Source organism: Anopheles coustani, chromosome 3 (assembly GCF_943734705.1).
Source record: "Anopheles coustani chromosome 3, idAnoCousDA_361_x.2, whole genome shotgun sequence".
Classification (NCBI taxonomy): Eukaryota; Metazoa; Arthropoda; class Insecta; order Diptera; family Culicidae; genus Anopheles; species Anopheles coustani.
The window spans coordinates 45,049,812-45,074,055 of NC_071288.1; the positions used below are offsets into that span (position 1 = coordinate 45,049,812).

The 24,244-nt window shown below is 43.0% G+C and overlaps 1 protein-coding gene across 1 annotated transcript in view; it reads left to right on the plus strand.

The window, feature by feature from the left end:
* LOC131272158 (uncharacterized) overlaps positions 1 to 24,244 on the plus strand; it is a 188,747-nt gene that overhangs the window by 30,496 nt on the left and 134,007 nt on the right. The window lies entirely within an intron of this gene.

The window sequence follows — 24,244 nt, forward strand, 5'->3', positions numbered from 1 at the left end:
GATAATAGTGTGTGTTGTTGTACAAACGTTTGTATTTTTACACCTTGTAGTGTTCACCACTCACATCTCACGTTACGCAGATTAACACTTCTCTATTCTATAAATGTTTTATGCTTCCAGGTGCGTACCACAATGTTTTGTTTTTGTCAAACTCGTAATTTCACCTCTCGCGTCCGCTTTTGTTTCTTTAACTTACACAATGTCTCGGTGTTGGTTACTATAATAACTGTTAAATTATCGTTGCTAGGAACGGATCTCGTTCACCTATTTATAACACACACTAATCGAGGATCTTGATCGTCTAACCCTACACGCATCACCACTGTTTACACTGTTATACGGCAACGCAACAGGTGACGGGAACATTGCTGAGTGCGTCACATACGACCAGATTCTGCTTTTTATTTTCCCCCCGTTTCGCAGGCGCTTGTCGCTTCCCCCTCTCCACACGTCGTTAGCGTCGTTGACTCTCGCGTCGCTCCTTGTGAAATACTCGTTAGGATAGCTTTCCCTTCCCAAGAATGGTGGTAATGCAGTAGTTCGAATGTGTATGTGTGTGTTTGTGTGTTTGTGTGTAGTTATGCGCACACCGAGAGCTTAGATATCCTACGATGGAAGCGGCCGTAGAGGGCAGAAGAGAAGTGTGTTGTTAGTGTCGTAACGAGGCAGCCTCCTATCCGCTCGCAGCTGGTGTGTGACCGATGGTGGCAAACTGACGTTTTAGCCTCGCATGGTGTGTTTTTGCAAAATTTTCCACAGCCCAAGCGAGCGTTGCAGCATCCGTCCCGGTGGCGGAAAGGGAAACCCCGTTCCGAGTGACGTGCGAAAGTGCCAGCGAGAGCGAAAGAGATACACGGGCAGATAGCAAGGTGTGGGAAGGAGACAGGAAGGGAGAGAGAGAGAGAGAGAGATAAAAGGTGGAAAACCAAACTCGGGAAGGGATCACAATCCGCCGTGCAGATCGATTCCGTTCATACGCTTCACGGGTTGTGGTGGTGAGTGCGCGATGGTGTCGGAATTCCGTGAGGATGATTTTCCCCGTGCTTTTATTTTTGTGTTGTTGACCTCGCCGTGTTTTGCCGCCGCCTTTGGCGCTCACTGCTTTGCACGAGGCAGCGCTCTGCCGCAGCCGGAAAATGGGAACGTCACTTTGGCCGAGCGTAGCGAAGCGTGAGGATTTTTATCACCCGACGTCGAGCGCGCCAGTTGCGTCTGGAATCTCGTTGGCACCCGATGGCTCGCGAATAGGAATGGCGCTGGTCCGTTATTTAATTATTTGCACCTTGTTGCGGGACGACGACGACGACGACGACGGCGACGTTGTTTACCGGTACACTCTAGAGTGACACTAACAGGAGGAAAAGCTCGCAAAGGCAAACTTTTATGAATTCATAGCGCTCGCCACATAGCTGTACGAGTTGGCGTTGCCCACTTCTCCGCTGTATGTCCGCGTGCCTACGACGCGTACGATGTGAAACGATGTTTGAAGAACGAATTAGCCTCCGTTGACCAATCCAAATGTGCTGGAAAAAAGGAAAGTTAAGGAAGATGACATCGTGTTAGATAAACAAGTCAAGTGATTGGAAAACGGGGAAATAAAGCTAACAGGAATGAAAAAAAAAAATCCTTTTGATAGATTTCAAACTAAACGTTTCTTACATAATCATTCACGCAGTGAATGTGGGTTTACATTTTTCCATGTCAATATAAAACCTATATTAATGAAGCCACAACTCTGGAAAAAGCATCGCTCTGTTTTGTTTTTATTTGTTCCCACATTCATAAAAAACAATGTTTTAAATTATTGGCAACACTGTTTTTATCGCCGCCATCGACTATGTTCCAGGGAAACCCCACTCGTCCAGATTCGAGCTTATTAACGAACTCAGAACGGGTAAAAAGTTTGTGTTAAAAGCAAATGTTTTGTCCTTCATTCACTTTTTTTGTATTTACCATTGCCGTTGCACACCGAATGCGGTTTCCTGGTGGGTTTTATTCGTGCCGTATTGCAGATGACGCTTTTGTGCATGGTTTTCCGCTTGCGCCACCGAAGGATGTAAATTGTGAGCCCTGTTTGCTCAGTTTTATTTGACCCGTTTCGTGAAAAACAACGGCCTTTTAATTAAAACAATCAGCAAGCATAATTTTCGAACGAAACAGGAAACACCTTGTGTATGTTCTTGGGGTTTTATGCTTGAAGCGAAAGGAATCGAAAGTTCATAAAAACACCTGCAAGCGATAACCATGCAGCAGAGTTCGCTGGTTGTTGGCTTTTTGAGTCCGTTGTTATTTGGTAGAAGGTTATTCCGTCGGGGAATTGCACCTTTGCTTGTGATCGTAAAATTAAGCCATCTTTTAAAACCAACAACTTCCGCTTTGTCGAACGTTAAATATAACGGTTCATTTAGCACGTTTTTTTTATGTCACCTTCCTTTCTGCTTTTTTGGCAAGCAAGCATTCTCTCTGTCAGTGTGGTAATTATCTCTTTATTTTGGTGGTCATTGCAATTGAAAGTAACTCCGGGAGGGGAAGTAACTCTTAAATATAGGGAGATTATGAAAGTACTAATGGCACCGAAAATTGGCCCGTTCACTAAAACCAAGATAATTCTTAAGAAAGTTTTCCTTCTGCGGTTTTAAGGGAACATGGTTTATTTAACCATTTCAGCTTTTATCTGTCATTTTTCAAATTTCAAAATATGTTTTTTTAAGACACCATTTTCTTCAGTTTTCTTCAAAACATTGCTTGTTAGTCTCACATCGGGACGCGTTAGTGTGCGCGGGATGGTATACACTTCAGTCTTTATTTCGCCCCGCCCCCCCGCCAGTGCCATAGTTTGCCACAAAACTTTTTCTTGGCACGCTGCTCGACCCACTTTGCAAGTGTCATTCCGGGATTGCGTTCGCTCGTAAAGCTTTAGTACGCTCGCATCCTTTCCTTAAAAATAATGACTGCACCGAGCAAGTTCTTCGTACGCGCACGGCCACTGCGAAGGCAGCGGAGACACTTCTGCTTGCCATAAAATATCTGTCTAGAGAAAAATGTAAAGCCAGAGCAAGGGCGCTGCAGCCGTTCTTGCCCCGGCTTTAACCGTCTTTTAATGTGATTATTTTATTTCCTTTGCCACCACTTTCGGGCGGGACGAGCATACTCGTTTCATAATTTTGAAACCGTCAAGCATTATTTAGCTATTCTGTAATGGTTATTTGTGCTAATGGACGTTGCATTTCGCTTAGGTTACAATCTGGAAAGTTGTTTATGGCTTGGAAATGTTCTTAGGTATCGTTGTTGTTTTTAAAATAATAGAAAGTCTTTTATTATATTTTGTATTTTAATTGGCTTTGAGGCACAACATAATGAACGTGCCTTTGTTACCTTACAAGGTTCGACAAAAATTAGTTTTCATTTCTTTTATATATGTTTTTCAAAATATTCAATATTTTTAAACGACTGCAAGAGCTTACCTACGTAGACCAATATCGATTAGATGGGTAAGAATTTATGTTCCCCATACACAATGGAATGCATGTTCCTCGCAGCTCAATCTACAGAGAGCAACTAAACGAATCGCAAATAACAGCCTGAAACGAACAAAGAACCGGCTGCAGAAAGTCGTAAAGTTTCATTTGCGGCTAATACACCCAGCCTGAAAAGTGTTGCCTCCCTTTAACTCTCTGGCCAAGCTTTCGTTTGATGTTCTCGCTGCGAACGGTGCCCGAGCCAAGGGTCTGAGATTCGGTTTGCCAGGTTTCCACTGAACTTTTGCCAGTTGTGGAAAAGATGTTGTCGGTATCAGTAGGCAACGCAGTTGACGCACTGCTGCTTTCATCTTAAAGCTGCTGCCCTGAAGCCCATCGAGGTTTACGGCTGTGAAAGTTGGCCCTCCCTCTGAGCAGAAGGTCATGGGTGAGGGTCTTTTTGCGCTCCTGGTTGATTTGTTTTGCGAGGTGTGAAAGTGGATGTAATGTCGATTTAAACTACTGTTTATGTTTGATTTTAAACCTATACAAAATCAATAACGTAATAACTGGTAACAAGTAGTATTACTTTTTATACATATGTTTGTTTTCAAAGTTTACAAAACAGAACACAATTTACTAACTGGTAGAAAAAAGAGCAAAAACGTATGTTAATGCTGTCGACACCGATAGTGCTATGTGGTGTGGTACTTAAGAAAGAAAACCCATTCCGTCCGACGTTCGATGACACTCGTTACTCGTTACGCAATATGGAGCTTATCGACCATCTTATCGGTAAGCAGAAACGTAGATCCCTTTTCCTTGAATCCTTGAATGAACAGTTTCGCCCACTTCGTTCAAGTCATTCAAGGCGCACTCCTGAAAAGGCTCGCTTTTATTTGCATTACGCTTGCCTGGCGAAAGGAAATGGATCAACGTCTGCGTACTATTATTACAGAAGAGGAACTTCCGGAACGGCAACGCTCATTTCCTTGCCACCCATCAATGGCAATAATGGCCGATCGGAGGTGACGAACAAAGGGTGACTAGGGGGTTGAGGGTGGGACCGGTTTCTCATCCCTTCGACTGCGTCGGTTTGCCCTTTTACGAGGCGGCGATAGGTGATGCGTAAAATTTGGCAATGATTCAAGACTCGTTCAATACTTGCGGAGCGTGGGAAATGGTAGGGGGTTTTCCTTGCCCTTTTGCCAAATCCCATTTCCTCTGCTAGTGCTACGATATCCTTCCGTTCTATGTTTTTTTTTGCTCTTCTGCTCTAATCTAAGTTTCCGCATCAAACATCGGTGCGCCCCATTCCCATGCTACTGATTGATGTTCAGGAGTAAATTCTTTGGAAAGCTTCGGTCTCGATCATTTCGTGTGTGTGTTGAACTCTATCGCAGACCGTCTCTCGGTCGTGCTAGCAGCCGATATTAATTATGCCACAATTGCCACGGTGTATTTAAACGTCAATCTATTCGATGGTGCCGTGATATACGCACGGCAAAGATTCGCATCTCATAAATAAGCCAGATTTATGTTGCTCACGTGTGTGGTGTACCTTGCGCCAGTTCGATTTGAATTTTTCCACCCGTCGTCCCGTCCCAGCCCGGCCGGAACGCGTAAGGGCGCCGCAGTAAATTTGCTCGAATGATTTTAAATGTCGAATAAATCGACCGTGAGCAAGCGTGGCCAGATTTGGAATTTCCCTTAGCGTCGGTGAGCGATGGGTTTGAATCGGATAGTTGTTCGCATCGACCGTGTTTCTGCCGACGTTTGTCACGATCATGCAAATTCTCCATAACCGTTGAAATATCTGTGTGAAAGGGTGAATATTTTTTTCAATTTTGGAAAAGGTACGAGATGAGAATATATCACGGTGGTGCGTTTCTGTATGATAATTCATGCACTCCTGATCGCTTTATGGGTTTTTCCGGTTGCGCTGATTTATTGTTGTGGAAGATTGTACACAACTTCCGGTCATTGGAAAAGGGTTGAAAGGATCAATTGGTTTTGGGAAGCATTACTGACCGGGAATTATTATTGCAGGAGTCAAAAGTGAAGGAATAAAATAGGATATTCAACTTTTGAAAGGTAACATAAGCGGAAATCACAAATTCAAACATAATGTTTTAAAGAACATCAATTCTTAATTGCACCTTATTATTTGAAATAATATCTTAAATCATTTTGTTTTATTAATTGAAATGAATAGAAGTGTGAAACAAACATTTGAAGTGTTTGATTTAAAAGTTAGAAATGTTTATTGTTAGTTTTTCGACAAATTCGATGTTGTTGTTTTCGATTGAAAAACATGTATAAAATTTTCTTACAATCTTCGTCCCCAAGACCTGAATATTACGCACAGGTTGGAAGGTATCTAATGTGGTAAAGGTGTGTTTTTTTTTGGATGTGCTTGATGCGACTTCGACGTTTCGTTGATTGCCACGATGTCCGTTCGCTTTTGATAGTTCTGGAAAGCACCACATCATCATCTTCATGCTTTGCGCTCCCGTCTGTCATTCGCACCAACCAATCCTCGAAGATAGATCTCATTCAATATGGTACAGATTTGTGGCGGGAAATGTACCCTCAATTTCCGGCATCGTGTCACAAACGTACTAGAACGCTTGAAAACTCTCCATGCTATCCGGGTTTTGTTCGATTGCGAGCAACGGGAAAGTTCTTTTCCACCTTCTGGTTCGTTCGTTGCAACGTGGGGTGTGATTGTTTGTGAACCGATCGTCGACGGCCGGTGTCATCCATTTCGAACTCCACGTATGCAGTCCCGCTGCGAGAATGTAGCGACTCGTGTTCTGTGGGGAAAACTTGAACCAAAACCGTGCACCCGGAACATTCACACACCAAGGCAACTTCCTGGTGGGAATCGTTCCAACGAGTCTTCCATCTTCACAACGGGCAACGTTATGAGTTTATGGGGGTGGGAAAGGTTGCTCTCGATTGAAAACGTCGCCATCCTCCAGGGGAATGGAAAAATGCCGCCTGTGAGATATGCTCTACGCCATTTCCCATGGCCAATGTCAGCCGGCAATGGTGAAGCTATTTTTCGAATCATCTTTTTCTTTTCACGGAAAATTGTCGCCATCTTGCAAAGAGTTAATGTTGCTTGGTGCCGCTTGCTCAATCAGATCTCTTGAACCTTTAACCCTTTCACTGCAGAAAATTATCGTGTGACCTTTCAGGAATCAAATGTTTGTGTGTGTGGATTTGTTTTCAGTTGCCTAAGTCTGCGTATAAGTAATGTAATATTTATTGTTTACGCTTTGATGTACCTAAATGCGAAATAATGCTATTGAAACTTTCATTTCTCAACGTGCAACGTTTGCTCCTGTAGAGTGTAAAGTCGGCCGGAGTAGGCCGGTATAATCTTTTAAATAACACATCAGACACAACACAAAAAATCTAACTACCGCCTTTCTGTTCACACAAGAACGGAGCGACTCGTTGGAAGCGATGAAAATGAAACACTCAGCGTGCGATAGTGCATCTTGCTGGGATATGTGTAGTTTATGACAGCTTTAAATAGTCGTGTGTGTCGTCTAAAAAGGCCACTGTCCCGGATGGTTGCCGTTTGTGGTCGCTTACTGTCAAGCGAGTGCCGAGAAACACCGGCTGAAGGACAACCAAACCGGGCCTTTGTACGCAACGCAGACGTTGATGAGAGCATCCTTATGAAAAGCATGACACAAGGATGTTACCTTCTCTGCCAGGGGAAAAAAAGCGAGCCAACACTAAGGGTTCGCATCCGGTGGCAAGAGATGCTTCATCCTTTATGCAACATTCCAAGGTACCGTGGCTATTTTTGTGTGTTAATTCTGCTCCCTCGTAGAAGAATGTGTTTGCACAATCGTCCTTTTGAATGTGTGTGTGGTTTCGTTGGGGTTTCTAATCTTCCGTAGTGACCGGTCGTAATGGTCCTGTGCTTTGTGAGTTAATTACGTTTTTACGACAGTAAAATGAGCGTATAGTAACGTCAGTTCAAACAGCTCCGTAGAACATCCGAAGTGATGTAATAGGTCTGATCTGTTGACAGGTTAGCTAAAACAAGTGGAAATTAGTATATTATGTTTGTGATTGTTGACTGCGTACAAGTAGTTTTGGGCTCGATGAAACAGAAGTTTTCAAATCTGTTTTTGCAAAATTTAAAATGTCTGTTAAATTAGTGTAAAATGTCTGTTAAATATACATTACTTGAATGAAAGCTGTGCAATCGATTTATTGGGTTTACACTAAACATAACAGAATCGAAGTTAGTCAAATTGATTGCATTTTTAAAATGTTGAGTTTAGTTTTGATGGTTTGATTTGTTTAAAAAGTGCTTAAGAAATTTAGTGAAACAATTATCAGATGAAACATACTATCAAAAGATAATCTTTACAATGAGTAACTAATTATAAAATTGCGTGAGATTGATATAGTACCTATATTTTTTATGGAGATGAAGAATGGTCAACACTAAATAAGAATGTTAAAATATTGTGTCGTCTTGCCTACAAAAACTGTCCTTTAAAAAGTACTTAAACTCTTGGTAGCCAAGTTGCAGAAGAAGAGTTGAAAAAAGTAAAGCAACTTGCACAACGGATTGAAGCACAACTCATGCCAACTCAGTGTCCCGTTTCAAGTACGTTCAAGTGTGTGTGTTGCCTTTCCTCGCCTTTTGCACTTGCATCAATGTTTACGTACAACCGTTCATTTCAGTCATGAATTTTCCGGATAGTTTTCACCACCCTTCGCCCCGGGAGGATGGGAGAGTGCAAAAACAAGAACCGGGTCGAGCGTCGTACCTGACTGACACCTACTCCTTCCGACAACGGAAGCAGATTGAAGTGGCGCAGCAAAATACCGTAACGCTTTGAGTTGTTGAGACAAATGGTTTGTGCCGGCATTAAAATGTTCACCAGGTCACCTTTCATCCTGTCGCTTGCCCTGATCGTGCGGAGGAGAGAGGGAGCAAGGGAGGTGGTGCGAGCTGTGGACAAAGGTGTTGTCGTCACCAAGGATCTGGCACTCGATACAGTCAGCTTCCACCGAGCGGCAGACGTACGGCCTTAGAAGACGTAAGCCGAAAGTGAGTCTGAATGACACCTGATGGTGTATTCGAATCGGTTGCATCGGTTGATGGTGGTTTGTCTTTGCCGGAGGGGAAGAGGTTTTCATTTCTCGAAGGTCACGAAGTTTTTCCCGCCCCCCTTCCAACGAATTGCTTTTCCTCCATCTATGCCCGGCAGGCTGGCACTTTTCATTATTCCATGCATGTCGTTTCGTTTGGTTTGTAAAACAGTGTTGTCGCTTTTCAAGAAAACAGAAACCCTCTGCAGCACCAACAACAATAACAGCAGAGGCCGCAACAGAGTCTCCGACGCTGGAAAGTTTGCCGCAGCGCAGCATCCGGATCCGCCAGCGCCACGTACCATACCGAGCGGAAGAGTGTGGGCTTGGGAATGTTTAATTTCTTAGCATATGTTTGGATTTGCTCTGAAATCGAGACGCACAGTTCAGTACCAGGCTTGTGTTTGGTGTACGAGGGTGTGTTTGTGTGTGTGTGGGTGGGTGTTGTTTTTCCCCGGGAGAAGGCAACCGAGCAGTAGTTTCGGGTTTCTGCCTGCGGACAAGCTCGACGGCTTCATTAGGGTCCGATTGTTGTGGTAACACATTCTTGTTTGCCCGGTGTCTTCGCTACGGCACGAATGGCTCAATTAGTTCTCAGCCATCCGAGCTTCCGTTTCCAGAGCTCATGTGTCAGTTGTCGGTTGCTGCTATAAAATGTATGAATTGGCATTCAATTAGTTTAATATTCCTGTCTCGCAGTCGTACTATCAGATTCCATTGGTTTCGAATCTAAGGTTTCCATAATTGTTTATGCAAATATAAAGTGCATTTCGTTAAAAATAGAATGATGCTACATGATGTACGGAATATCAATGTATTCGAAGAAAGTAATAAGCTTTTTGTGATCTTACATCATTGAGACTTTCTGCAGTCAAACAAATCCCGAACAGAACCCAAAATGGGAGGCAAAGCTCTGAGTAATCTTCTTTAAAACATAGTTTCATTTAAACCATGGTCAGGTAAAATATGAAAATTGACCAGCTTCTTCTGCCAGCTCCCATCCCGCTCCTACGCAGCTGATGAAACTTTACTTTTAATGGTGTGAATAATTTCGGATTAGCCCTAATGGAATGATGATCCTCTCGTTAGCCATTAGCAGCTGTATCTTGGTTGCAAGTGTAGGGTAGCGTACGACATTGGTTTTCACAAATGGCCTGTGTGCTTGAGGTTACGGTAGATGTGAAAATCAAAATGACGCTCGTTTCCGTTTAAATCCAGCCAACAAATCAGGCTTTGTAGTGTAAAAATATTCATTTGCATGCAATGGAATTGTGAATGGAAAGAGTTATGACTGTTCTTCACAGCTTTGCGAATCTGTTTGATGGTTATAGTAAATGTTGAAGTGGGGTGGTTTTACAACGAAATGTTTTTTATTCTTAAGGCGTGTTTTGCCATGAATAATGTTAAATACAGAAAAATTGCTCACGTTAAAATAAATTACGTCGACAGATTGTTTGTCAGCGCGTTGACAAACAAAACAAAAACAAGAAAAACCTTGAACTGAAGATAATGTAGATGATGAAAAACATTGTTTTGTGCTTCAATGTGTCCAAATTTCGTCCGTCATGTCTTTGTTCTTTCAAATTGTCGACATGTTGCTAGACTTTGAGCCATCCGACAGCTGAAAGGTAATATGGACTGTCGGGGTACGTCCTAGGCGACAAACAATGTTGCTCTAGATTATTTAGCTCTTTGTTATTCATGATGTTCATGGGATAAAATCATTGTTTGAAGAATGCGACGAGCTTGTACAGCCAACGCAATTTTTTGTTTTTATTTTTTTTTTTTTAATGGCGAACCAAAGGTGGATCCACTAAATTTTAGATAATATTTATCTTATTTATGGTTTTCATTTGGGATACCCTGAACAGCATGTTTTACTGCTTTGGTTCTAGATGGATTGGGTAGCAACGAACATAAACTAAATAAAATGAAAGGTGCAAAAAACTGCAGATGAAATATTTGGTGTGGGAAAAAGTTTCACCTCGTTCTAATTTCGTTTGAACAACGGTGCCGCAGTAATAACCGTAAATTCTACCCAGGTTCTTTAATGACCTCTACCACTGCTTTATATCGGCATTCCCGTGTCCTGTTGAAAGAGCCGGGTTGGAGTTTTTGTTGAGAGAATTTCAATTTTAATGGGTTTTGAGGCGATACAAAATATTAATCGGGCACACTTTGTTCACACCTGTGTGATTTGGTACGATAAAAGCTTATTTGAAGTCGCATTAAATTTTTGTGGTTTCGGCCAATTGGCTAGTATTTTTATGATTGGAAAGTAGTAGTTGTTTCAGAAATCTACTCGCATTGTGTTTAAGAACGTGACAAGCATTGTGCTGTAGAAGCGAAATTCCTCTCCTGCGAGTTAAAGTCTAACTGACTGTGGCCTCCACGAAAAGCGGTGTTACAGGGTTCAAATGCCGAGGTTACAACCCGACGACCGGAAGATTGTCCCGGCATGTCAAAATTTCTCCCCCACTCGGGTGAAACACAACCTCATCAAAGGCAACTTGTATTTCATTGGTGCAGCAAAGTTTGAATTTTCCCCCTCGGGGAGGATAAAATTGAGCAGCACAAGCAGGAGGGGAAAGAATGGAAAACCGTGTGCCCGCTCGGTGCTTCGTACTTCACTTACTTTTACGACCCCCCGGGTTTCTTACAGTGAAGTGAAGAAAACGAAAAACAACACATGGAAGCAAAAATGAAACTTGAAATCGTATCTTGTCGGTTTCGTGCACCAACGAGCTGTTGCAATAAAAGTGTCGTAAAGCGAAGCTCAGTTCAGTGCTTTTTTATTATCCTTGCCGCCTCCTGCCGGGAATTGTAAGAGCCACACGAAGAAAGGTCGAGGAGAAAAGCATTCCTTCGGATTGCTTAAGATGTTACGGATGAAGGGAAGGTTGGCTTGCAGCGAACCTCAGATTTTTGCTCCTGCCCTGTATCATGAATTCATCGTTTTGCACTCGCAATGTACAGTCCGGTGTGTGTGATTTCTTCTTTTTATTCCTGTCTGAAAGAATCAGAGTAAAGTCTGAAAGAATCAGAGTGAGTAAACTGCAAAGAAATTGGCTCCGTTTTGAATTTTGAACGGAAATTGTTTGATGAAGACATCTTGCGGAAACATGAAGCTTCATTTGTATTCTTTTCAATCTAAATGATTTTCTAAAAATTACCAATTCAGGTTTTATGAAATAATCGCTTCTGTTTTGTTCCCGGAAATAGTTAAAGCAAACTGAAGAAGGATTTAAATATCAAATTTCTCAATTCTAATATGTGAAAAGACCCATAGTGTAAACCTGCGCCCCGCGGCACACTCCCCCAACAGAACCGGAAGGGCATCATAATTTAAAACGCTATGTCGAGGGTAATGAAAAGGCGATAATGAACGATAAAGCAAAATAAACGATAAAAACTGTCGACGGTCGACGAAGGGACGCTCCTCTACATGGAATGATTATAAAATTCCCAGTGAAGCAATGAGAATAAGTAAACCGTAGCGGAAGGAAGCTGAATGGACCGGAGCTAAAATCTTAATTAAGTATATCCCGTATTTTGTACGCTTTCTTTTTTCTTCTCTTTTTCAAGCTTATCCCTCATCACCGTTTCCATTTATTATTGCCTCGGTAAAGATGATTTGGTGTATTCCACCAGTCTGGGGAGGGAAAAAAACGCTCTGGTTGGTCGGAAAAAAATAATAACTGCTCTCTGTAAACGCTTCCCTTCCGGTGTTGAACGGTACGGCTTTGCGCACACATCCGCACAACGTATTACGCGTCGCCTCCAGACGCAACCACCTTTCCCGAACGTTGCTCACGTTCAATTGAAGTGGTTTTTCCCACAATATTTGAGCAAGTAATCACCCGCCACGGTAAGGGATTAAAACAACTGATTGGAATGGACCGTCCGTGCACGGGGAGTGACAGAAAATCACATTTTCTCAGAATTGCTTGCTATACGCCGGCGTCATCCTCGTCATCGCGGTGGTTAACGTTTTCGCTTCTTAGATTTATTTTTCATACGTTATGTAAACCGAAATGATGAAAATAAAAACAAACACAGGATGAGGTAGGGAAAAGGAGATTGTGAAACCATCGGACATCTCGGTTCCATCTTATTTTTATGTCGATCAGAGCAGGTACGTTCGGTGATGTTTGCCGAAAAGATTCAAGCCACAAACCCTCCTGCGTTGACACCGTGGAATTGCTTCTTAGCATCCAGCTTGGTTTTTGGTATGCTACCTCATTTTCGTGAAACGTGAGACTTATTGCGAAAGATTCATTCTTCCTCCATTACACGATGAGTCGGCATCAATCTGGGCAGCGTGCGTGCGTGCGTGTATACTTTCCTATTCGAGTCGACCGACGTCGCGGTAAGGCATCCAATTATTGATCGGTTCATGTTCATTCAGCTTCGTGCAGCTTTTGTGATTGATGGATATCGAATTTGTGATTTGTTTGCTGCACAAAAGGAGAAGCCTGCCCATGGGCTTATGGTGAGCAGAGGAAATGAATAGGCTCTCAAAATAATCACCATCTAATTTTACATGTCTCCCTTTTTTTTAATGCCGATGTTTTCCTTGGCTAGTAGAAACAGTCTGAGCAACTTTTGTCACGAGAGAATGACGATTTAGTTTCAGCGCGGACAATATAAGCATCATTTTTGTTGGTCTTCTTTGTTGAAGGAATTAAAAAATTTGCTTTCTAATCCTGTTTTGAGGGAAACAAAACGTGGTTTGTTTTTACTTTTCTGTTCACTATTAAATTTATTTAAAAGCTTTTCTAACTTGTTATGCCTTGAACAGAAAAAAATGGACTTATTTCAATCATGCGTAAACTTTGTCAAAACTTGAATGAGTCTATCTACTGCTCGCGATTTTTACCCAATAAAATATTTAATAGAAGATGTAATAAAAGTTTTTTGATACATTTTTCTTGCTCAAACATGCCATAAACAAAACAAATAAATTAATCAGTCAGCATTTTTATAAATTGCTCTATTATAGAGTGTACTTGTCGTGGAGTTGAAGCTCAAGGCTACAGAAATGTCACGTTTTTCCTGCATCCGCCAAGCAATAATTCAACCGCGTACGTCCAAAGATCATCTTCATCCGTGGTGTACGGTGTCATAAATTGCAGCTCGCAACGCACGCGCCTCGGTCCCTCAGCCCCTCGGTCGCAGGATCCGGATTGGCAATCGAAATGCGATTAATTCGCCTGAGAGCTTAGATCCGGCTCGGATCGATGCGCCCGCGACCCTTAAGAGGAGGGATTTCGAGCGGAGTGCATACCACTGCAGGGAATCGCTTCGGGACTCGCAAATCGATACCGAGAACCGCGGTCCGGATCCAGCAAACCAGCGTATTCTGCTGCACCGAGAGCGCTTTATCTGCTTGTGGCACTCGAAGCGCCGTCGGTGAGGAGGAGCGGTTGACCTTGAGCGAGTAATCGATGATGGTGTCCCGTGGCTAACAGACGCACGGAGGAAGGTTCCCCGTTTTCCTGCGTATCAGTTTTCGGCGATATGTCGCTGTGCAACGAGCCACGTGCGCTTGATACGCCCAATTTAAATTCGCCCAACGTGACACTCGACTCGCTCGGCGTCCTTCCCGTGAAGTGTCCGCGTCCGTCGTCAAATTTCGCGCACGCCGAAAAGTTTGCCCACGCCAAACATTCACTTTGCATCGCGTAGCGAGTCGGGCGAGCTTTTCACCGGGAAAAGCCAGGCTCGGGATGGATAAAAAAAATAACACTGCCATTTATTCCGACGACAGTGAGCGGGCTCGAGCGGTTTGGGCCGACGGGAAATGAAGCCATGTGTCAAATCAAAAACCGACACGCTGGAAAATTGGCCTTGCGCGCTTTTGCAGCAGCTTCACGTACTACCCCGCACCACCGCCCGTTCATTTCAGCGAACTTGACACTTTTGAAAGATTGTTTCCACAGCGACGGAAAACTTGTACCGCGCAAAAGGCGAGGTGACTTTTAATAGTCCCCCATGTCAGCGTTCTAGTTAACCGAATTTATCGACGAGCCGGCTGAAAGGAGCACCGTGAAGGTCATATGCTTCAGCAGGAAGCACGATGATGCAGCAGGTGCAATCGAACGATGCAAATTTTGCGCGATGCTATCGTCGCTGAGTTGGGTGAAATTGAGCTTATCCGGTGCTTTCCTGTTTTTTTCTTTAAACAACTGTTCGCACTATCTCTTATCGCTTTTATTGGAGCTAAACACTCACTTGCCGCAAGTGTTCAGATTTCGACACAAGCGCACAATGTTCGTACCACTTTTTCGGTTGTCATTGGTGCACTTTGGAGTCAACTGATTGATCGATGTTCAGATCGTATTAGGTTTATCAACTAACTTCAAATTATATATTTTAATCATTTTTCAAAAGTTGAACACACTGGCGACAGCAATAAGAGTTTCATTTTGGAGAATTTACAAATTTCTTAAGATAAACATTACATTTTTCTTTGTGACAAAATTAAGATATCCTATAAAATGGTTTAGTTATAATTATTATTGGAAGCTCTAGTAAGTAACAATCCGTAGCGGTTGATTTCTTTGTTGAAGACCATTCTTTCCTTCTTTACGCTTCCGTTTTTTATATTGCTGTCCAGTAATCGCGCGTCCTCCTGCATAAGACAGCCGGCCAGTCTGGCGATGGCTTGCACTTTTGCTCGGTGCATCTCGCAAAAGATTTCGCCAACCGTTGGCCATACTCTGCCTGCATCGCATCGCAAGTACCGTACTGTATCGTAATGAGTTTTTAATTTCAGCATCACTTTAGTGGTGATAATGATGATGGCCGATGATTCCTATTATGATGGTGCTCTTTAGCTGCGGCGATGATGATAGATCATAAAACAGCGTCCTACCAGAGTGGTGTTCTTCGGTGGTTTCTTGTGCAGTTTCTTGTGCCGCAAAAAGTGAAACAGAAGGTTTCTTTGCGAGACGTGTGTTCCTGTTCAAGGGTAGCCGCTCGAGCTGGCTACATTCAGCCTTGAAACTAAAGGTCCAAAGCTTGCACTTGATGAGACAAGCAGATTTCGGTGCACAATGAAATGCAATTAAGCGTTTCAACTCTGTTAGAGTGCGGTGGCCGTGGGGAAGAATTGGATAAATTATCTGTTTTGTTTGCTTCTGACAAAGCCAGACCGGCAAAGTATCTTTTCCAACGGTTTCGAGGATGCGGCAATGGGTGTATGAAGTTTATGGTTAGAGTTGCAATGCGGCTTGTCAGGAATCCACATAGAGATGCAATTTCAATCATTGCTAGTCTTTAATTAAAACTTTTTAATGATTTTTAAATAGTCGATCTCCGTAACTAATCCTAACTTTTATTTGGAAAGCGTAAGAAGGATTATTTATGTTTAGAATTGCAGTCAAACAAGTAAACGAAACAAGTTTACAAGTAGACCCTTTTTCGATGAACTATAAATAGCAACTAGAAGCAGATTGAGATCACTCTGCGCTTATAAAAGACCATCATTTTGAATATATGAGTTTTTCAATCTAGCGGTTTTTGTTGAGCTTTTGCAACATAAAAGCATCAAGATTCCGACCAGTTTTCTTTTATACATGAAACGTGAGCTCGAAGGAATTGTACGCTCGTAACGTTACTACTTCGTCGAGATGGTTCTGGCGTCAGTGCATTGGAATGAAATATTGCTACATTTTCGGTTTGGTTTAACCGGTGTACTTTCGTTGCTGTCCTGGTAGATAAATGGATCCTTCCAAATCCAGAAAATTACATTCTCCCAGCATAACGTCGATAATGTACGATTTAATTTTATTACCCGCCGATGTGTAGAAGAAAAGGATAATATTTTTGATAAGTAATATTGTAAAATCAGAGTATCGGGAATGAAAGGCAATAGGGATGAAAAGGAACATGTTTTATGAACATTTCAAAGTGTTTAAAACTAGAGAGATATTTATTTGAAGTTAAATGAAATCGTAGATTTGAAAAAAATGTAAAAAAAATTACGTTCATTATGAATGTGAATGTGTGATGTGTTTCAAACAGATTTTCCATGAAATAATTATGAATAAATTAATCTAAAATGAGGTTGTGGTATCCTCCTCCATAGTGCACAGAATATCCATCCAGCGAATCAGAATATAAGTTTTTATTTGGCTTTCATCTTGAAATTAATCAAATAGTCTAACGGAACTACTGTTTACAAAATCTTTTAGTTCATCCTACAAGATGAATCTCTTGAGTTCAGGTTCTGTTCTGTTCGCGTTCGCTTACGTAATAACGTTGACTTGGATATTTTTAAATTCAAGTTCATTTTTTTACAGCCCTCGCTTGTTTCCTTCCTGTTTAGTCATGGAAAGGAGATTCCAACGATGCTGCTAAACTACCGTGGAAAGTTTTCCCGTTCTTGGTGCAGACTATGGTTTGGGTCCCATGGTCTCAGCGTTCGGTCACCGTACGGCTATAGAGGGTTTTCTGTGCCTTTGTTGCTGGTTAGGCACGAGCATACTGTCCACCATCGGAACGGCGATAAAAGTAACTAAAATAATTAAAATTCTTTTGGTACTCCGGTAGGCGAGGCCTTCGAGCTGGCACGCCAGGATTAAGCCATCCAGTGCAGCACGCCCACTCGCTGAACATCCGCAATCTTTTAATGGTTTACTCTATCATCCTCCTCCTCCTCCACCTCCTGCTTCTACGGTTCACATTTTTAAAATAAATTTGTTCTCTGACCCATCAGCAAATTGTTTTATATTTACAACCGTGGAATGGTTTGGCTTTGCCGTTTAGCAGTGGTTTTGAAAAGTTTCTCTGTTTCATGCTATAGTTTAACGCAAGAACGGAAGGAAACATAAAGTAGTAGATTAAATTAGTTGCTTGATTAACCAAGTTTTTAAACATTTAATCATTCCGGGGGTGCCCATGGCGCAGCGGTAGCGCGAGGAAACACCACACCACAGGTGTGGGATCGAATCTCGAGTCTGGCACTCTCCGGTATTACGAACGGCTGACCACCGATCTATAATATACCGTCTTTCGGTCACACAAACTCTCTTCGGAGAGAGGCCTTGTCCCACTAGGGGATGTCGTGCCACATAAAAAAAAAATCATTCCGTTTCTTTGACGTACTTCATTTTTAATTGTATCTATTCCATATTTTAGCTGTTTTTATGTACGGAGTTTGGTTAGTGGAAAACCTCGACCAATACTGAACCGTCGATTTTGAAACTTTCCACACATTACGTTTAACCACTGCAGATGTTGTTGAAGATTTGTTTAAATACTATTTTTTGATTACATCATCTCAATTTTACAGTTGTTAAAATCGTTTTTACTAACACAAACAAAACAAGCATGTGCACATATGTCAAGATGTATATTCTCAATCCCTTCTTTACCGAGCATCTACGGAGCGTCAAGCTAGTTACGCTGTAAAATGGTTTGTTTTTTGTTGTATTGCTAGCTCAGTTTGCCATTAAATTACTCGAAAATTCATTTGATTTGACTGAAGTTGACTACAATGCAGTTGAAAACTTTTCATGCCATTCAAACACGCTCTAGTTTTGTTTTTCACATATTTTGGTATACTTGAACCGAAAGAAAACACGATTGCCTACATGCCTTGATAATCTAGATGGATTTTGATTGATTCTAGAATGTTTGATCAAACATTTCTTGGTGCGCCTTAACAGTGTGTCAATAATGTATTCTGTAGGCAAAAGTAACCGTATCACCGAAAATAGAACAACAGACGTGGTGGCATTAGTTGCATCGCCTGCACGCCACTGCACCGTTCTAAACTTGTTCAGCTCGTAGTAAAAGTTATTTTGTGCACCTTCCAGGACCATTTGATGCGGGGTACGTCGGTAGACGGATGCGGTAGCGTAACTGGAACGAACGCCGAACGTTACGGAAAGTAATTTCACGAATACTCACGGGCTGTGCATCGCACGGTCCGCTTTATGCGAACAGTTTATGCAAATGTTGTTCGGTCACGCAGAAGCAAAGTGCCGTTGCCTCGAAAGCTTTGGAAAGGTGCAAACTTTTCAACCTCGGACAGGCCCACGTGATGGACGTCACCGAAAACGGGGCAAACATGACGGGTTGGTGTGCGGCAACGGGACAACTATGTCCCAGTTACTCGGCGGAAAATTTGCACGAGCCTTCGCAGAATGTAAACTCCACCTTCTTACTTCATGTTTTTCTCAATCCTTCTTTCCTTGCATGATCTGTTCTTGGGTCCAAGAAAAATGAAAAAAAAAAACAAGATGGCATGGAAGTCTTGCAAGTGGAATTTGGAATATGAATTTTTCATATATTGCTTCATAACCTTCGCCCTGTCCATGTTGTCATGTTACAAGTAGTTGGTTATGATGTTGCGCAAGGTGGAGCGGGGTACGGGTAGGTAATGGAATAACGAAAGGGGATCGCGGGGTTGGTGGAATTTGCATGCTATTCCATTTCCGACGCCATTACCAATTTGGAGGCTCTGTGGGAGGGCCCTCAACATTCTTCTGCTCGGTTTTAAGTTGTCTGACAGCAATCACAGGCAGCACACGCCGCTGGAAACCGATTGCCAGCAAAATGTAATTAACAAAAGCAGGCAAGTATTGTTGCCAGCGATGGAAATTTGTCGGCACGAGGTTGGAATTTAGTTGAATTTGTTTGAAGTTAGTCGCACATTTTTGTCAGTGTTTAGTGTTTTATTGTTTCGCTATAAATTGGATTGCGAAAGTAGCTTCACTGCAGGGGTACGACGTTAGTCAAATTTCTTCGCTATGTTCGATATTTCCAATTCACATTGATATGCTCAATCTGACGGTCCTTATCAATGGTTTTAAGTAGCTTCCATGTAGATTTCTACGCTTTTCTCAAAACTGGGCTCCCCTCAACAACGACTTGCATCTACGGTAAACAGATGAGCAATCGGCTCGTAATTACATTTTATCTTGCACGTGTTCCCCTTGTGATTTGCAGAATTCACGAGAAACGCTCATTATATCTGATCATGTGAGATTATCATCGAGATTTCATCTTCGTTTCGGGGCTTCGCGAACTTGGCGGGTTTTGCTATGCTCTCTCCTCCTTTCGCCGTGTTTGGTGCGCGCGTGTCTTATCAGCCCACCATCTCAACAGGTCGTGTGTAAGCCGCGATCATGAATATGTAAACGTGTGGAGCAGCGTTGCTGCCACTCCTGGCGTACGGCGCTGGTTCGGGTAACGGATGAATTCCGTTATTGCATGCATAATTTGGAAGAAAGGGTGGGCATCGAAAAGGAGCCAGCAAAGCGCCGCTTTGCAAGGGAAAGCAACGGTAACGTGGTGGAAAATTAAAATGATAAAATCAGCAGGAGTTTTTTTTTTCATGGAATCTTTGAACCAGGCGCGTGGAGACGTGAGTCAAAGTTTTGCGATTATAATATTTTAGGCGCTTGAAGGATGCTTATTTTATTGATTGATAATTTTTCATAATTTGTTTAAGGTACCATTTCTTCCCGGTAGTTGATTGATTGAAATACTCCTTGGATTCTCAATCCGCCTGTCCAAAAAATGAGAAATATCTACCCAATCTGCTTACAAGTTGTTTGCCCAAAATATGTTTAGTTTCGTCGAGAACCAATCTTGGGACAAGACCAAGGAATAAACAGATACTATAGTTTCAAATACTTTCCAAAAAAGATTTTCAAAAGCATTGATTCATTTATAGAGATTACCCTTGGACAGCTGTATGGCTACAACATGTTCTAGGTTGTATGGTTTCAGTTTGATCCTTCTGAGAATCATATACCTATCTCATGCTTTTTTTATGATTCTTGTAAAATATATAAAGTTTTCCTTCCATGCTCAGAACTGAGAAAGTTTCCATTACAATTTCGATGAAACTCCACCAGTTCACTCAATGCCCGTGTGTTTCTAGGATACTAATCCATCCGAACTCATACGGGTATTCTGAACAATACCCTTAGCGCGTCCCACCTGCTAGGCCATTTTCCACGAATCTCGATGAACCCCCGGTTGGAAAAACTCAACTGAGTCGAATATTAATTAAGCAGTTTAAGGTGTAAACCTCACGCAAACCTTTCTCCGGTACGAACCCGCCCGGGTTATATGGGAAGCATTTAGAACAGGAAAACCCTTTTCCATGACGTCGTAACAACACGCTGCGGTGCCAAGTGGATAGCCACTTCCCAGCTGTACCGTGATGCCAACTGCTCCGAAAGAGTACGGCGGCACCCGAAGTGCACAGGTATACGTATTGACAGTGGTCTGGAGCAGCAGTAGTCGTCGGTGTACGGCTAGGCGACCGGGTGATGTATTTAACATTTACCGCCATGCCATCTTTCTGGGTCATCACCGGGAGCACCTTCAACCGGACCCGTTACAGCGGCGCCCGTTAGCGCTGGGAACGAGTCCTCCGGGTGCAAACCAGTGCCGCACCGGGCAAGACTTGCGTCGTGCAGTGACAGATTTAGCTGTCAGATAAGTGTGTCGCATAGTTTCGCTCACAGCGAGCCCCCGGCTGGTGGGCCAATATGGGAAATTAATGTGCAGCAGCAGTTAGTGGTGTCCCGGTGGAGCAATTCCTGGGCACCCCCGGCCCGAGCAAAGCGAACAATGTTGCGAGGCTTTAAACACCTGACTGGAGGGGATTTGCGAGCAGAACTTCCTTTAGGGTCCGCCGTACTGACGAGGTTCTTCGTTAGCATTGGGATTAAGTCTGGTCCGGTGGAAAGTGATTGAACGCAGGAACGTGTTTACAATTTCAATTTTATGTTAGTGGATGAATTGATTTGAAAAATACTTTGTTCATTCGAATATTCAAATTCTAAAAGGTTAGATGTAATCAAAACACTTTGAAAATTGAACACAAATGTATTCTTGGTGCACTATGCATTACAGGATAGTAAATTCTGCTCGGTGGAAACTGTGACAAACATGAACCTATCTTAAAATTTATTATCCTTTTTTATAGTTATTATGTAACAAACATGTAGATGGTAGACGAATTGTTATAAAGAAATGACAAAGAGTAAATGAGTCTATAACCGTTGCCTTCATGGTATAAAGCTGCCAAAGGATATCGAGGGTATACAATAAAGCATTACAATTGTAAATCTCTCCCGCATCTGACGCACTTGAGAAATGAAACCGTTAAAAGATATGTTAAAAGCTGTTGAACATTTTCCAATCAACTTTTACGAATCACTTATGAAAATGGGGCGCAATGTTTATAGATCGAGCTGTTCTTTATCACCCAATCTGACCGTCGCTGCTGTTATTGAACTATAAACTTAAAGCTTTCCGGTTTCTAGTGAGTGAAATATGTTGCATATCGTAGCAGCGTATGGTCTGATCACTTTTGTCAACAGCGTGTGTGTGTGTGTATGTGTGGAACTATGGACCGTCTCGTTTAGACGTCTCTAGCGGGACCATCGTCAGCTCCGACCGATTGATGGAGACAAACTGGAGCACTTACCAAACGAATTGCTCTCCGGCAGGGGAAGGAAGCGACTTAATTGACAGTCGCACTCGTTGTGCGTCTATGCAGATTCCGCTCCAGCTGAGAACACATCGGGTGCGCCTTGCAAGCGTCATCGTGCTACTGGGCAGCTGCTTGCATGTCGGAGTCGGTGCATCGTTTCTTCACAATTTTATAGCCACTCTGGCGCCGAATCAGTTCAGCACATTCGACCAGATTTCGAAACCGTTTTCCACCAAGCATATCACCATTAGGGACTAACGTCCGTTTCGACAGGCTGCGGGTATATGCGGACACACGCTTGCCTGCCCTTCGACACCGGAAGATAAAAGTAACAATCCTCTTCCAACTGTTCCAGAAAGCGGGTTCGAAGATGCCATCTCTGACCCTGGTACATCGTCGTGCGACGTTCGATTTCTCAGGAGTTCGGGTAGGTCAGAGGGCCTGTGTGTTCATCTACAGGTTTTTCTAGCTGGCCAACCAGTCCGTCGCTGGTGCCACGACAAGCCAGAGGAAGGACGGCAAAGTTTTCTCCGATCGGAGATCGTAAAGTATACAACATCGTACCGTCATTAACTCTTCGCCAGAGTTCCCTTCCGAGCGTCCCTTCAGGGAGTGCCTGGTAAAGGTGGAGAAAGCACGGTTGGTGCTGGGGTTTTTCGTTCGGATTTGTGATGCACCGGGTTCGGTTTCTTGAGCGCCCATCCCCCACCAACCCATCCGCAAACGTTGCATCCTACGATGCGTTCGGACGCTGATTTAGGGGGTTTGGCAAGTTGGTTGTCGTTGTCATGTTTTATTTTTGCTGTCAACTGGGCCCCTGGCGCATCCGAGAAGTCTCCTAGGTATAATTAACCTTGATGGAAATCCTGCACCACCAGTGCGAGGTGTTCTTATCCTTTTAAGACTTAGTGAGGCAGGTCGTTATAAATTATTCCCTGAAAGTTTTGCCATCGAGGATTAGAGTGATATAATGGGAGGCAAAAGCACGGCACCAGAGCAACGAACCTTAGTTTGTTTGTTTGTTTGCCCTTTTCGCAGCTGTTGGGTCGGGTGTCCGGGTTCCCATCAAACATGGCACAGGTGCTTTGCAAATTGGAACATCCGATCGAATGGGTGCGGTCGGTCGCCCCCTCCCCACGTGTTTGTGCTTTTCCGAACTCCGGGGTGCTTTGCTTCCGGGAGGTTAGATAAACCCACGCCCTGTCAGAGGGCTCAGCTTCCTGTTAACGCTTTACGGTCACCGGCCGAACCGGTCCGGTTCGGTTGATTGATTGGGTTTTTCAAATCCACCTCGCAGTCAATATTTCAAACCTGGCCGGCCAAACGGAGGTGGATTCCCGGTGAGGATTTTCCAACCCCTGCACAGCAAGCGGGTTCGTCCTTCATCCCGTTTTTACGAAACGCCAACGGGCCGTGACCGGTTGCACAAGGATGAACTTTTCTCTATAAATCTTACTTCAATCTGCTGGAGACAAAGCTGAAAAAAGTCACTCTCCCATTGTCAGTTGAATAATGGGTTCTCACTTTTTCACCGTGCGTCGCGTGCTTTCGTCGAGTTCGTTGCTTGCCAGCTGGATGGGAAGCGCTTTTCCGATGCAACCGATTGTGCGAAATTCGTCACCGAGTCGGAAGGTCGAGGACAAAAAGTGAATCGTTGCTAAAGGGATGGCTTGCAGCCTTCTTCTTTCGTTGGATGCTTTTCGTACGACTATCTTCTGGGCATTTAAACTTCAATTTGAACGCTTTTGAAATCATCAGCCTTCTGTCACGTTTTTTATACCAGAAAATATTTCTTTGCCACTTGACTCAACGAGGCTATAATTGTTGATTGACGCGCGCGTCGAGAATATTGCCGAGCGGATTATTATTCAAACCATCAAACTTGTGACAGTTTAACTAGATTCAACTGGCACGTGATTGATGTTTCATTAAGATTGAGGTTTGCTGACGGTATCGGGAGTGTTAAAATTCAGATTTCCGTGGGCTTGGAAAGCATAAATTATTCCGATATTCGCGAGTTTGGTCGACCGAATGCACAGTCATTCATCGAATTAGAGTAGATCTATTATAATCAAAATTTTTGGCTTCAAACACCATTCGATTGATTCATGTCGGGATATAAATTTGAATAAATAACCGTACTTCTAGATTGATAAATATTCGCAGATTACAGTTCTATAACGAAGAAAAA